Source organism: Vigna radiata, unplaced genomic scaffold, assembly GCF_000741045.1.
Source record: "Vigna radiata var. radiata cultivar VC1973A unplaced genomic scaffold, Vradiata_ver6 scaffold_146, whole genome shotgun sequence".
Taxonomy (NCBI): Eukaryota; Viridiplantae; Streptophyta; class Magnoliopsida; order Fabales; family Fabaceae; genus Vigna; species Vigna radiata.
In genome coordinates this window covers 71,168-88,119 of record NW_014542469.1, presented here as the reverse complement: position 1 = coordinate 88,119, position 16,952 = coordinate 71,168, and the positions used below count along the sequence as shown (strand labels likewise).

The 16,952-nt window shown below is 32.6% G+C and overlaps 1 long non-coding RNA gene across 1 annotated transcript; it reads left to right on the top strand.

Moving 5' to 3' along the window:
• The first annotated feature begins 443 nt into the window (after positions 1-443).
• On the top strand, positions 444-1,641 carry LOC106780107. The gene is made up of 2 exons (XR_001377233.1): positions 444-817; positions 949-1,641. It is a non-coding gene; the product is annotated as an uncharacterized LOC106780107 (long non-coding RNA).
• The last annotated feature ends 15,311 nt before the right edge of the window (positions 1,642-16,952 follow it).

Below are 16,952 nucleotides of genomic sequence, written 5' to 3'. Positions count from 1 at the left end.
ATTCGAGGTCTTTATTTACATATTAAATGAATGATATAGTTATATGATAAAAGAAATAATATGGGAGAGTTGAAGAATTGACATGGCCTTTGTATTTGTTTGTATTCTTTTGTGCTTAAATCCTCTTTCTTTACTATTTTATGCTTTTAACATTTTATTGTAAATTCTTATAAGTGTTATATGTGAAATTCTTAATCAAGTTCGTTGGCAGATAAATTGGAATAATTTAACCTTATCTATACTTTTTTTTGCAATAAATAAACCGGTTTTAGACATTTAACAACTGCTATATTAGAAGATTGACATTTATTTAAGGAAAAAGTTTCTTTTTTATAATTTTTTTTGACAACTTTTTAACAACACAACACACGTGATAGTTTATGATTAGTCTGTTTCAAATATCTTTTTAAAATAAATTCAAACAAACCAATAAAATAGTGACACATATCCTGTTGTACAAAAATTATTAAAAAAAATTGTTAAAATATCATCTTCCTTTATTTAATTGTACCAATGACGATAGTCAGAAATGCAGTTCTCTAAGGGTTGTGATGAGAACGTTTGAATGCCCCGTTGTCAGTCCTTGAGGGGATAAATGATGCTGCAACTTGTCCTTGGTCCAACATAGGGATTCATTCACTAGTACATAGTCGAGGGGATCGTTGAACTTGGATAGCCATTATTCTCTGAAGGGCATATGCATGAGAGGGAACCTTCAGTTCGTGCACTCATTTTCATCCTATGAAACTGACACTCTCAACATATATTCTTTATACATATCTTCATCGGAATATGAAGCTTGATTAGCAGCAGAAAGGTAGACATCATTAGAGCATCTATCATTTCCAATTTCGCGTTATCCGATGACACCATGGATAATGGATATGACCATGTCCTCAATGCCCTTGTCAAATGTGTCTGTCCTCACATTCTCTTTTTTATTGTCAGAAGAAGAGATGAACAAATGTCATGGAAGTGCCAAGGTTGAAGTTTGAGCATAAAAGGGTTGGTCAAATCGTTTACAAGTGGTTGTTTTGGTTTAGGGCTTTAAGGGTAGCTTGATCATAACTTATCTCTGGTCAGGGCGATGATGATGGAGTAAGTTGGAATTTGGAGGGTTCAGAGATGTTAGGTAGAATAGTTTGCAAGGCTCAATTAATTGGTATGAGACCAAAGCAGGTTTTCTTTTTTTGATGACCTTGATGACCATTCGGTCTTCTGTTTTCGAGGTAGGCTCAGCAAGAGCAGGTTTGGGTATTTTGAGGTTTTAGGTTTGGAAGGAGAACCTTGTGTCTTGCATTGTGCAAAACCAGTCTTCATTTGTGGTGGTTGAAGGCTAGGGTTCTACACAGAGAAGTTTTGGTTTGACTTAACTTGATGTAAGTAAGATTGTTTGGGAAGGTTGCTGAGGGCATTGGAGAGAAGTGTTTTGGATCAACTATTTAAATCTTGGTCAAGGTGGAGGAATTTGTGGCAAACGGAAGGGTTTCTCTCGAGGTAGACGGTGAAAACTATAAGGATAACTAGGGTTTTACATAAGTTCTAGCTAAATTTCCATGTGTATTATCATTTGATGTATGACAACAACATACACATAACTATAGAATGCACTTCTTTTAATACTATTTTCACATTCTACTCTCTCCACATTCATTAGTGTAAAAATGGTCTTCTAACACACCTAACGCGACTCGATCTTCTAACAAGCTCCAACCGAGATAAAAAATCCTTAAATTAAATAAATAATATAATTAAAAATGACACATGGTAGTGTTTTCCAGAATAACCGAAGTAGAAAACATTTTTTATAACAGTTACATAAACAAATGAGGACATAGAGTATATCAAATTTTAAATGATTATTTAATTTAAAGAGTCTATGACAACGATTCCTACTAGAACCGTTGTCTTATATCTTTTAAATTAAATAATTATTGAGGGTCTATTGCACTAGTTTCTTGTAGAACCGTTGTCAAAAACCCATTTTTCTTTTCCGGGTTATTGTTTCGGGTTTTTTCAACTGAGGAAAAATCCTAACCTTTTTTATTTCGATTAATAACTGAGGCCAAAAATCTCCCTTTTTTACCTCACCTTAATATGCATTGATTCTAAAACTGTTACCAAATGTCGAAAATAATCGTTGTCGTTTCCCTTAGCTACACTAGTGATTTTCTCTATCATATCAGTTACAATTTAAAAATACTAACAATTTTCTTTTTACCTATGTATAATGTTATGGAGTACCAAACATCCTCTGTTAATTTTATATCCACTCCCTTTACTCTAGAACATAAAGTCCCTTCACTGATTTTCAAATTAAAGTAGAAGACTCTCACAAGGTCCGGGTACAAGGGTTCAACAAGCTCCATAAACGTTTTTAATCCCTAATTTTCTAGCCAGTCTTGAAATACAAAACCTTCCCTTCTAAAGAAGCTCAATTTGACGTACTTGTGAGGAATTATTTTCCTCAATCTCTAATAATATATGAAATTAGTTTGAGCATCATCATTACTTATCCAACTGTCTAAAATAAGAGCCCGTGATTTTCGTGCCAATCTTTTCACGCGTTTTAGTTGTGATGATGAAGCCATGTGAGAAGATTTAACCAAGAGCTTGATGGAGAGACTTTGAGGGGAGTGAAGATTTGGAGATAGTTTTAGAGGAGAGTGGATAAACAATTTAACAGATTAGGGTTCCCTTTCTAATAGAATAAGTTTAGAGGGAAACTCATTTGAAAACTTTGAAAAGCCCAAACATAACCAGATCTAATCGATTAACCCTTTTACTTAACAGATTATGTCCATAACATTTCACAGTTTCAACATACATAGAAAATAATGGAAAAATCTAATCGATTACAATATTTTTCTAACAGATTAATCATGACAGAGCCTAGATTCAGGAAAACAGAGAAAGCATTGAGAAAATTCTAATCGATTATATTATTTATACAATAACTTAAAATGTGAAAACAAGGATTTCCACACAATTCTTTCATTCCAGTCAAGCAATGTTCATCACACACATCCAAATGATTGCACAAAGTATGAATGATGCATGTTTTGCCAAAAATTAAATCTTGTTACCTGACTTAATGATCTCAAGAATTATATGATTCACCTTTGAGCTTTTCTTGAGTCATTGCTTCTCAATTCATTTTAGTTTCCTGCAAAACAGTTAAAAGGTTTTGTTGTAAGTACCCAAATGAATTTGGGACCTTTAATATTAGTTTCCTTATGTGTTTCCTTTGGGATCCATTTGAATTTCCTTGAGGAACACCAATTTTTCTATAATAGCGTGTTTTGGATAAATGAACATTATTGTTGCAATAAAAGAAGGATATGGAAGTAGGTTTGCTAAGATAAGAAAGCTTCCTTGCATTGATTTTATTGCTTTTACCAGTGTATCCTATTCCTTGCTTATTGATCACTCTTCTTTGAGAACCTAACACAACCTAAAGGTTTGATCTACCTAGAGTGAATTTTAATAAAGTATCATCAAGTAATCAATTCTCTCTAGATGTGCAGGACAATTTATGCATTCTTGAATCTTTATTTTATCCTCTTTTTCAGCCTTTCTAGAGGATTGTATAACAATTTCATGTTCAATTATTAGGTCTTCATTATCATTCACAAGATTCTCAATTCTCCTCTCTAGATCTCTCTTTCTTTAGTCTATTAACTTGATACTGCATTTTTATAGCCTCATCACGTAGCTCTTGAAAATCATCATGCAACTGATAATACCTGTCCTCAATAGGTTCTTCATTAAGGTTGCCTTCACTGCTGTCTAAGCACACTAAGCCAGCTATCAAGCACAGATTGGTCTCCTCTTCCAAGCTTTCATCACAGTCACTCAAAGAGCAGTTTGAGTCATTATCTTCCCAGGCTCTGTAGGCTTTCTTTTGCCTTTGCTTTCTATTGTCTTGGTTGGTCCTCCTATCTAGCTTTTGCTTCATTTTAAGGATAGGACATTCAGGTTTGATATGGCCTACTATGCCACATTCATAGCAAGTTGGAGGTGCAACAACAACTTTGCCTTTCTTCCTGTTTGCTCTAGAATTTCCTATAAAATCATAATTGAATTTATTTCTAGATTTCATAAACTTTGAAAACCTTTTTATAATTAAGTTCATTACATCCAGCTCTTGATTTTCTGATTTTGAATCAGACTCTTCTATGTGCCTTCTTGAAGTTTTTTTGCTTGAAGTCTTGAGTGCAATTGTGTGTTTCTGTTCACTTTCTTCCTCTTCTTTGAATCTGCCAAGCTCAAACGCATGCTCCCTTAACTTTCCAAATAGTGTTGTCATGTTCATAGATGTTAAATCTCTTGATTCTGAAATGGTAGTGACCTTTGGTTGTCAGCTTCTGTTAAGACTCTTCAAGATCTTGATATTGATTTCTTCCTTGTCAAAAGTCTTTCCCAAGGAAAAAAATATGGTTAACAATGTGTGTGAACCTCTTTTAATCATAGATGGTTTCACCAACCTTCATTCTAAAAAGTTCGTACTCTTGGATGAAAGAGTTCTTTCTTGCTCTCTTAACCTCATCCGTTCCTTCATGAGTAACCTCTAGAACATCCCACATTTCTTTTGTTGTTGAACACATGGAGGTTCTGTAGAATTCATCAATAGCGAGTGCCGAGGATATGATGTTCTTGGCCTTTATATCGTAGTGAGCTCTCATGCTTTCATTTATGGTCCACTCAGAAAAGTCCTTGATCTTTGTCTTACCATTCTCCACTTTTGTTGGTTCAAAGGGACCATTGATAATAAAATCCCATACACCTTTGTCTACTGATTCCAAGAAAATTTTCATCCTAATTTTCAAAAAAGGGTAATTCTCACCCGCAAATTGTGCCTATTTGTGGATGCACCTTCTCCAAATGTTTGAGATATGCTAGCCATCAAGAACATTTTAATCAATTACAAAGAAAACATAACCAATCAAATTTTGAGTAATTTTTGAAATTCTAGCTCTGCTGCCAATTGTTAAAAAAGTGACAACTTATATCTCAAGCCAAGAGGGGAGTGAATTGGATTTTGCCTTAAAAAAATAATATTTTCAAAAGCTTTGCAAAATGTATGGTTTTCTTGAAATCAATAATGCAAGAATGATGAGTCAACAATAAAAGTGAGAAAGGAGAGAAAGTTCAACACAACAATATATACTGGTTCGGCCAAGCCTACATCCAGTCTTCCTTTAACAAACTTAGTTGAAGGGAATCCACTATAATGATAGAGTATACAAGAATATAGAGATATCCCCCTTCAATGTAGTCTCCTACATACTTAATATATCACTTATAACAATACAAGATGTTAACTTCCTCACAATCTTATCAAACAAAGAACACTCACAGCTCTCTAAAAACCTTGAGAGCAATCCCAACTCTCAATGAGAACAATTACAGTTCTCTCCCCTTGGCACAGTCGCACAGGAACTCAATCCACTAATTGAAAATGATGAACCTGATCTTCACAATAACACTCTAGTAGTGCAAATATGTCAGAACACTTTAAGCTCACTTTCTTGAAAGAATCTTGATGTGTAAACCCAAATTTGACCCTTGATTCTTTTAGACAGTTTTTGGACGCTCTAGTAATCAAAACTCAATCAAAATGTTAGTAATGGAATTGAGTGTACAAAGATTAGTTTGAAACAACGGGCAAGACAATTATTCATAGGATTTTTTAATCTTGACACAATTTAATCAAGTACCAAATTAATGTAATTTGTTAAGCTTTTCCTTATACTTTAACAAATTTTCCTCTGTTTAAATTTTAACCGATTATATAGCACATGCGATCGATTATACAATTCATACAAGCCAACAATAAATTCATTTGACCGTTAGAAACAATTAAGGCTTTAAATGAAATTGATTTTGACAAGAGAAACATATTTAACTGATTATGAAACTTATGTAATCGGTTATGTTCAACACTTAAGCAAATTTTCAAATCAATTTCCATTGCAAATAGATCGATGCATTTATCAAACACATATTGGCATAAAAATGTGTTTTAATCGATTATACAACTAATGTAATCGATTGCTACAATATTATTGGGTGGTGCTGGTTTGGATAGATCTGGGTGAGCTAATGATAATTTAAATTTTTTTCTATATTGGATTTCTTTATCCTTACTTCACTCCAAGCAATCCTTGTTGTTCTTTGAGTCCTCTCTGGGCTTGTCCTCGCATTTCTTGTCTCTCTTTTTTTAATTTGCTTGGTGTCGAAGGAAGCAAAGACGGTCGAGGTGAAGACCGGGTAGGACATCCTGGTCGACTTATGTACTAAGGTTAATGAGAGCCAATAAATAAAGATCCAAAACCGGTACCAAGTTCTAACTGTGTTGTTCAAGTTTTGCCAACCTTGAGGCTTGATGCTGCTCATCTAGGTTGAAGAGAGCATCAACTTCCAGATTGACAAACTAGTGGTCCATACTAAGAGTATGGATGAAGAGGCAAGCCAACTTCTTTAGTACAGATTTAGACTCGAGGCAATGGATAACTCATGTACCCTGTTGATTTTCTCCTGCCTCTTTATTTGTCACGCTAAGTTGTTATTTGCTCCTATACTCTGGTCGAGTTGCCCATATACTGGAACCCTAAAATGCTTTTGTTATTGGACACTAGGATGTTGAGTTATTCCTTTACACAGGCATTAAATTGCTTATTGTGCTAGGCAGTCGAGATTTTGCTTTACTCGAGTGATTTATTTCCTTTTTGTGCTCAAGCACTGTGATGTCGAGCTTCTTTCATACTTATAAGTATTGAGACAACGAGCTTATATTGTACTCATCCAACAAACTGTCTACTTTCAATCGAGTAGCTCAATGTTTCTTTTATGTTGTTTAAGTGACTTGATGTCTCATCCTGTCTAGAGGACTTTTTAGTCTATTACTTTAAGTAACTTGGTTTTCTAAGTGAAGTGGTGTGATGCCTCACTTAGTGTTGGCTTTTTTTAGGATTTAGATTTGAGTAACTTTTTATTTTATAAATTATTAGATTTTCATACCCATTCTTCTTTTTCATCATATGTATTTGTCAGATATCAATCTCTCTTTGTCCCTCGTATATAGTATTTTCACCCATGTATTCGTTTGAGTTGGCCACCAAATGGAATGAACTCATTGATGGATCTTTCAAGAAGTGATAAACTAAAGATCAAAATAAACAAAAGATTGATATTAAATCTAACCTAAATCTTAAGAGAATGTTGTTATAATTGGTTTTTTTATATGGTATTCAACTTTTTTTTATCACTATGTGAAACTTAAACTTAATTTTCAACCCTCTCTCTTTCTCTTTCTCTCTCTCTCACCTAAATTTCCTTTTCTCCCATATTTTTTTTCTTAGCCCATAAACTAAGGTCTCTATTTAACTTTTCATCTTCTTTATATCTTTTGTGAAGAGACATATATTTTCTCAATTTCAATGATGACAAAGTAAAGTGATTAACTAATTACCAATTTACCAAGTACAAAATTAACGGAATGTCTTGGAGTTTACTTTCACCAACACTCCTTGAAATAAATCCCACTTCCTGGTTGATATTTGTAAGCAGTGAAAGCCGAAAACAAACAATCCTAGTAAGCAAGAAAGTGGAGGGATCGAATCAGCAACCAACTTGAATGAGTGTGATGTACGACAAGGCACTTGGAAGTTGGAGTATCTTATCCTTGAATTCTATGAAACAATGAACTTTAGAACTCTTGTCTCTTGTCCCATGCATGAGCCAGGTGGCCATGCACGACCACTTTCGTCTTCTCATCCGTTGCTTGCTCCATCATACTAAAGTGAACAAAGAATGGAACAGTCCATGGACACATAAACCAAATGAAGGTGAGACCAATAAAGCTTGGTCCAATACAGCAACATTATTTTAAAGATGCCTCCCTAAGTCATAATACACCACAGAGTCAGGAGCACATGCAAACTGCACGCATGCTGTTGCAATCAAACATACATTATTATTTTTAGAATCTATCTCTAAGTGGTTGGAGACCAATAAAACCCTATAAAGGCTTTTAGTCATTACTGTGTGAAGTACATGGGGCATGCCACATGCACAAGGTACCTAAAATTTAGAAAATGTTCCATATCTCTGAGAATATATTCCAAATCATATTTACCTTCAATATACCTAATATCAGCCCTACACAATTCAATTTCTTGAATACGTAAAAGTAGTTGTAAGGATATCATTTTTCCCTAAATTATTTGAAGACAGTTATATGTTCTAAATTTAAACGAATAATTTCACTTGTTATAACTAAAGGCCTACATAACCTTATCACATAACTTGAATAACTACTTCTACTTTACACTTTTATATTTATCGTGTTCCAGGTGATTAAGAGTTTATAATCAATTCCTCTTTTACGTATACATTAAATTGTTCAATTATATTGCACTAATTGCATATTTATAATATTTCATTAAGATGATTTTATAAATTTATTTACATGAAGTTCATAACATTATCAAACAGTAATAGTTTCATTCTATTTGCATTTAGTTGGGAATTAGAAATAAAGTCGCAAACAAGAAATGTACGAGGAGAAATAACCAGTAATAAAAATTACGATTTCATGACAAAAAAACATATTATGGGTAGAGAATATACCAATAAAAATAATTTTCAAAGAGAATCTAACATGGATACAATATCTTCAACCATCAAAATCATCTTCATGTTACAATGAGGGTTATACTAGTACATAATATGGTTTCTAACTCTCTTATTAGGCTTCGATTTCGACAAAAACAAAGCACAAAAAGACATAGTAGTAATTTTCTTGCATTTTTTTTTGCGAACATATAGGTGTTGGTTAGAAAAAAAATGAGGTCATGTTCTCCTTTTTGTATCAGCTAACAACCTAAGTCTAAAGGTGATCCACATTAGCCCAAATTTGAACTTTTCAACTCAATACACACTGATCAAGATCTATGACTTTGGTTTTCCTCATAACTAATGCCATAGAGTCTTGACATTCCCCTTGTAGAGAGATATGTCAAACTTTTCAGACTCTGAATAGGTTAATGACCCTGGTACTTTGCAGAACCGTTGTCATTTTGCATAAGTAACTTGAGACTGTTCAGATTCAAAAGAATCCTATGGCCTTGGTTGTTCAGAGAAATGGTGGCTAACCCCTTTTGCTATGGTTTTACAAAGAACCGAGACCAAAGAGGTGACCCAAAAGTCAAACATAACTCCATAACTTTCATTTTAAAATATATCGCTATGCTTTTTGCATCGGTTCTTAGTAGAACCGAGGTGCATTACACTAGCATACTGACATCATTGTAGATGAGTCAATGATGAATTACATGAGATTCTATTATATTTGGTAGAGACTCTAACATCTCATTGAACTAGTATAGAGATGATGTCACGGACCTTGCATAAGGAAAATATGAGTTGAATATTACCCTCCTTCAGTTGTGGAGGATATAAGTCTAGGAACCATTCTTTATATAAATTTGATTTATCTAGTTACTTACATGAAATAATTTTTTTTTTCAGGTATATATTTGGTGTTAGAAAAATTTTGGGTTATGTCTGTGGGTTCATTGACCCTCAACTCGCTCAAGAAGGCAATAAATTTGATGACATCCAACAATATGTCACCAACTACTTTGGACGAGGGAAAAAGATATATTTTTTCCCTTAGTTTGTTGGGTAAGTGTAGTTTCTTAATTTGAAAGTTTCATTTGTGATTTTAAGACAACAATTAAGTTATTATGTATATCAGGCAACATTGGCAATTACTTGTGGTTTCCCTATCGGGCAACATTATTGTGTGGTTCTGTTAATTCCACAAGTCTCCTCCCAAACATCTCAAACAAGTCGTAGATTGGTAAGAACGTCGATATTATGAACTTTATTTGTTATATAAGTATATCCTAAAACATTTTTTTTATAGTCCATTTGAAGCACATGTGATGTTGTTAGGGAAATCATCTGCTAAGGCTAAAGAGCTTGGATGGTTGAGCCTCAAGGTTTGGCATTTTTCTCCATACTTTCTTATAATTTTGTTATTCCAATTATCTTAGTTAATTGATTATTATTGTGATGATAAATTGTAGTGTAATATATAGACAAACCAACTCATATGAGTGAGATTAATATGTAACGAATTGGATGGCGACAACTATTCGTGCCCATATTACAAGTGGCTAAGAAACTGTAATTTTTGCATTTAACAAAATAACAGTTGTCCATCGCTTGTGTTGATAGGGGGAGCTATGTTAGAGCTAAACTCATATATCCCATATATGTTTTTGATGATGACAACAACAAAAATATTTTAATAGTTTCTTGCACACATTAAGAAAAATTGTTTTTTATATGGTTGTTTGTGCTTGAACTATATGTTATGCATATTCATTGTGTTTATATTTGTGATATGTGAGTATATCTGTGATATGCATAATAATTAATTAGATTATTAATCGATTACAGTGTTTATATAATTAATTAGATTCATCAAATATCTGCATATTCTTAATTGTGGAAAACTACAAGTTTTAACCAATTACATTATATGTATACTAGATTAAAACTCGTGTCTTTGCCTATACTTGTTTGTTGAGTGCACTGATGACTTTTGATGTGGAAAAGTTTTCAAATTTGCTCAAGTGTTGTACTTAATCGATTACACTCTTTTCTTAATCAGTTATAGCTCGTGTTCTTTGAAAACCTGTTTTCTTGATAAGTCATAACTACCTTAACAGTCATATTTTTAATTGCTTTGACTTAACACTTTACTTAATCGATTACATGCTATGCTTAATCTGTTAAATGCGTTGGATGTAATTATATTACAGTAGTGTTAATTACTTAACCGATTACATTATAAATTGATGCACAACTCTTTGCATTAAATAACTTTTGAATATTATCTTTCAAATCTAACAAAGTTTGTTGAGTCTTAAATTGCAGGAGAGTTCTTTCTCCAAGAATCAAGAAGCATTTCATTTGGAAGAAATCAAACCAATGATTCTTGAAGAAATTGTTGTGCTTTCAAAAGTTTGATAATATCTGCACTGCTAGGAAGAGAACGGTAAAGTTCTGGTTTTTTAGAGAGGGGTATCTCAAAGGGGTTCCAAAAAGAGGATTTTTCTTTTTGTGTTTACTATAGTAGATTTGGAGTTAGAGAGGAGGATACATTTCTGCTTACTGTAAAACTTAATCTATATAGTGCATTAAGTTGATTGAAAGGGTCTGGATGTAGGCATTGAGGCCAAACCAATATAAACTTTGGTGTTGTTCTTTCTATCCTTTATCTCTTTCATTTCATTACATTCTTTATTTGCTCGCATTTTCAAAGATTTTCAAAAGGTTTTTGAAAGAACAATTTTTATAATACAAAGCCAATTCACCTCCCTCTTGGTTGGAAAATTAGGCCAATCTATTTCTACAGTTTGCAAGTCATATATATATATATATATATATATATATATATATATATATATATATATATATATATATATATATATATATATATATATATATACACTAATTGAATTTATTGTGTTCTATGCAGAAATTTAGGACACATGTTCTACTTTTCGACATGTTCATTAATTTCATAAGAAAAACCCTTGCAAAAATATATTATATATTTGTACAATAGTATGTAGGCATTATATTTTAATATTATGTACATTAGAATATCAAAAGATTAAGTTTTTGTGAAATATAATTATAATTCTCTATCTTATTGACAAATATATTATGGTATTTATTTATGATGTATGTATTTTATATATTATGCAGTTTTGTTTATGTAATTTCCATGATGTAGGATCTCACAAAAATAAAATCACATTTTACAATTGTGATAAACAACGAGATAGAAAAGATATATCACATTAGCTCAAACCAAAGCCATAAACCTTTACATTAACAAATATTTTAAATAAAATAAGACCAATGACAGTTGTTAATCTAGAATTGAAGCAAAAAAGAAGTTTATGATAGTGGTTCCAATAATAACTGTTACTGTAGATCTTATAGATTTTAAATAATTATTTAATTTTCAAACTATATGATTATGGTTTCCCATGAATCGTTGTCATAGAGTCTAAAAATTAAATAATTATTTAAAATTTGATATGATGTATGACAATAATTAGTATTAAAACTATGGTCAAAAATAAAAAAAATATTTTTTTTGTTTACTGCTTTAGTTTTCTTATAACTGAAGAAAAATATTCAATTTTTGACATCGATTCTAAACCGAGTAAAAAAATCTTCCCTTTATCACCTCGTTTATATGTCTTGATTCTGAAACCACGCTCATAACTCGAAATAATCGTTGTTCTCATCGTTACACTAGTGTTATTCACTGTTAGCAAGCTAAGTGATAAATTTAACTAATATCAATTCTTATAATAAATAACAGACACATGAAAATATTACATATCATTATAAATTTAATCCAATATCTTGTGTATTAAATAGGCTTACACCAATAGAACTTAACTACCCCCGCAAACAAAAATAACACAATTTTCAAAATTACTAACACAATCCATTATTAACATGTCCAACAAATAAAGATTGATTTTTGCTCATCATTAAACAGCAATCACTCCACAATTAAAAAACAAATTCATACACCTTATTGATTCTATCATAGTGAATTGGTTCTACCATTGATGGGTACTTACTCACAAATAAAAAAAGAGATCGCTGCACATGAAATTATAATCAATTTTGGATTTTTCGATCCAATACTCTAATAAGAAAGAGATGGGAACTGGAATGGAAATATAATATATTAGAAGGTTAAGTGAAGGTAGAAGAACAAAAGACAAAGGATATCAAAGAATGAAGGCAAAGAAAAATATTAAAGAAACATAGAAAAAAATATATAAGAAATTTTGCGGAACATAACTCTTTTTTATTTAGAGATGTGATTGAATGAAATATTTCTTTTAAATTTTGTTTTATAATATTCTATTAGAATATTCTCAGAATATTCGAAATTATTTTCTAAAGAATATTTACTTATTACTTATTTTTGTATTGCTTTATAAATAGAAATTTTTGTATTTCTTGCAAAATAACATTATATGAAATTCGATATTCTTAGTTGAGATATTTATCCTGGAGAGTTTTTAAGTGTAAATTAAACAAGAAAGTGACATTTTATTCCATTATCTTTCCTTTTCATGTTATTCAAATTTTACTTTTTTTTTCTTACTTTCTTTTTCTTGTGACACCATTAGAGCTTATTCATTGTTGTGTTTAAAGTCCTTGGATTAAAGTTTTAAGAATTGATAGATTTTTCACATTCTATAAGGGAATAAATCATTAGATTTTCCTTTACCATCTCAACACATTTCTCCTAAATGATGTATATAATTGAAATGAGTTTTCGTCTTATAATTTCAGTATTAAATGTCACTTTCGTTTAAAAAACATTTCACAGGATCACTATGAATCAATTTAGATCCTTTGAATGTAAATAAAAACTGAAATTTATTTAATTCATCTTAATATGATACTTTCAGATTTTGTACTTAATTTAAAAAATAGTGGTTAGGTTCTAAATAATACTTGAATTGTTAATTAAGAATAATTAATTATTAAATAATATTTTGGGTTGTTTAATTAATGCTTAAGGTTCAAAATAATACTTAATGTTATTTGATCTAAATGGATGAGTTTCCAAAATACTGGGCTGTTTAGCAAGAAGTGGGTAAGGACCAAATAATACTCAATTTGTATCTTTTCAACATTAATTTACCTAGTGAAATTCGATTAGTTTAATAAGAATTGAAATGGTTTAAGAGGTGGAAAATTAATATAAATTTTAGAAGTTAGTTATTTAAACATCTTAGTTAATGAAATAAAGTTTATTTGCATTAACACTGTGTGGTTAAACACTAGTGCAGAAATGCTATTTAACGTCGGTTAATTTGGGTTTTTAACGTCATTTTCACATCCGACGTCTATACGGGTGACGTCTATGGGACGTCGCAATTCCTCAGAACCGACATCCATATAAATGTCGAGTAACGATATCCACCGACGTCTATATAGATGTCTGCTTATACTCACACCGATTTCTAATTACTTTATATAGACGTCCACCTTTGCTTAAACCGACGTCAACATGAATATATATTGAGGTTGAAAATGACACTAACCGACGTTTATGTTCTTATAGACGTCGGACCAGGCACTAACCGACGTCTAACAACGGCATTGTGTTTTAGTGTAGTTTTGATCCAGACTTTCGGTAGCATTGTGTAACACTCTCCTCTCACTAGTTTCCCCACAAAAAAAGTTTGCGTCTTTCGAATCTTCTAAGACATTCAACCCAAAACCGAACCTGGATCCATGACTACTTCCCATTATTCAACTGCAAAAGAAAAAAATTACGATGACACGAGAACTAGACAAGGACCCAAGTTCCATTTTGGGTCGGAAGCCTTAGAAAACTCAAAAGATCGCCACTCTTCTTGTGAGGAAACCAACAAAGGGAGAATGTTGCACTATGTTACCCAAAGAGAGGATCAAAACTGCACTAAAACACAACACAAAGAAAGCAAATTGTAATCAGTTGAACGACAAGATAATCGATAAAAAACTAAAGAAAGTTTAAACGGTAAGCATAAAAAAAAATCATGCACCTGGGATGCAAGAGAGAAAAAGGAGAGGACGAAGACAATGACGTTATGAGAAACGACAATGCAATGCCGCAAGAGATAAAAAGTAGAGGTGCGCAAGCGAGTAAAAGAAGAGAAGAAGCAGAGAAAAAGGAGAAGAGATGAAGACGTGATCAGAAACTGAATGGCGAGAAGAGTCTGCGGTCTATTTAAAATGAAATGGGGCGCCGGTTGCTCCAGAAACCGATGTCTATAGACGTCGGTGTTTTAGGGGATCCGACATCTATAGACGTCGGTGTCTCAGGGGATCCGACGTCTATTCTATGTCAAGAAGCTGAAAAGATTGACGTTTAATTTCCTGTCAGGGGTAGTTCACGTCGGTACCCCTCCTAGCCGACGTCTAAAACCCCCGAATTTGGTGAAAATAATCAATTACAGGAACTTAGACGTCGCTTACGATCAGCACCAACGTGTAAATTTAAGAATTTTTTGTCTTCCCGCCTTCCAGACAGGCCTTAGAGGTCGCCGTTTGACTATGTGATGTCTAAGCGCTTGGGAATTAGGTCAACAACATTAATTGTAGCCCAGTCGACGTCGAGTTTTCAGGGGATCCGACGTCTAAAGATGAACCGGTTGACGTTTGATTTCCTGTCAGTGACTTAACGTTGGTGCCCTTTTCTAGCCGACGTCGAATTGACAGTCTTATCACATACCTCAGGGTCTTCAACGTCGGTTTGCGGCAGGTGCGACGTCTATGATGTCATAGACGTCGCCTAACATCGAAACTGACGTCTAGTTTACTAATATATTTACGATAATGCCACCGTGCAGTAATAGACGTCGGTTTTTCACGAAACCGACGTCTAATGGGTGACGTTAAACAACATTTTTGCACTAGTGAAAATCGGTAAGAATACTGGTTGTGGTGAGGTAAAGGTTTTGTGAACAAGTCCAACGTGGTATGAAAGTTAATTGTTTGTATTATACATGTGTAATATTAAGAAAAGATTGTGTAGAGTGACTAGATTATCTAGTAACTAAAAGTTTTGAAGTATAACAAATATATTTAATGAAATATTCTTTAAAAAGAAAGAACGTCTAAAGATATGGTAACAAACAAAAATCAAATCATTTAAGCATTTATCAAATGAATCATCTAGCACTAGTAGAAAAAAAAAATTTATGACGATCTATTATGACGGATAAAATCCACCTATTATAATAGGTTGACCAGTGATATTTTTGTAATAAAAAGGAAATTTATTATGATGTAGTTCTGAAACCAGTCATAATATATCAATGTTGTGGCAAAATTGAAAATAAACTTAAAATTTATCATGACATGTTTTCTTAAACTTATCATAATATACATTTTTTATGATAGGTAACTTCTCACCTGTTATAATACATGGCACAAATTACAAATTCAAAATTTTATTAAAAATATATTATCACTGATTTTATCTATTAACTCACATTTTCTCGTTCGCTTTGGAATCACATTTTCCCTCTTTAGAATCTCTAATTTCTCTTCTCTACATCCTCTTCTCAAATTCTCTAGAAGCTTCTTCTCATCTAAGTCATCCTCATCGATAATGACACCTTCTCCAAATCCTCCCTCACCGCTAACGTTAGACCCCTCCATCATACTGCTCTAGCAACGCATCAAGACCTTGGAGAGAGAGGTTGATGCCGCCATCACCACTTCTGCTTGCGTTCACTTCGAGAAACGAGAAGCCAAGGCCGCTTAGAAAGTCGTCGAATCGTGCACTCAATAGCTCACCGCCGAACTTGAAAGGACCACAAGTGTCATAATCTTCATAATACTCTATATTCTTCAGTAATTACCGATAGACTTTCCTATTAGTAATTACCAACAAGCATATGTCGATAATAATTACCGATAGCGAGATTACTGAAGGATTACTAATTATCGATAATCAGTCACATCACATATATTACTAATGGAAATTAGTAGTTTTCGATTGATTGAGTCTGTCAATAATTCTTGTTTTTTTTTTTTTTTTGTAGTGGATTGAACTTTGATGCTTTGAATAGAGCAGAACGACTGATGACGTATCCTTAATTTTCCATTACAATCTGGATAATTTCCTCAAATCCTGGTAAGAACTAACCCCAAGGTTAGCTCTAATACCAACTCAAATGTAGGAAAACAGTATAAAGGGAGGATTTAAATAATGTTTTAAACATTTTTGCAAATCAATGCTTAATGACTATTGCAAGAGTTAAATGATATGTAATAGTTTTTAAATATGTGTATTTTTAATAAAGCATTTAGAAAGACCTAAGCTACATCTA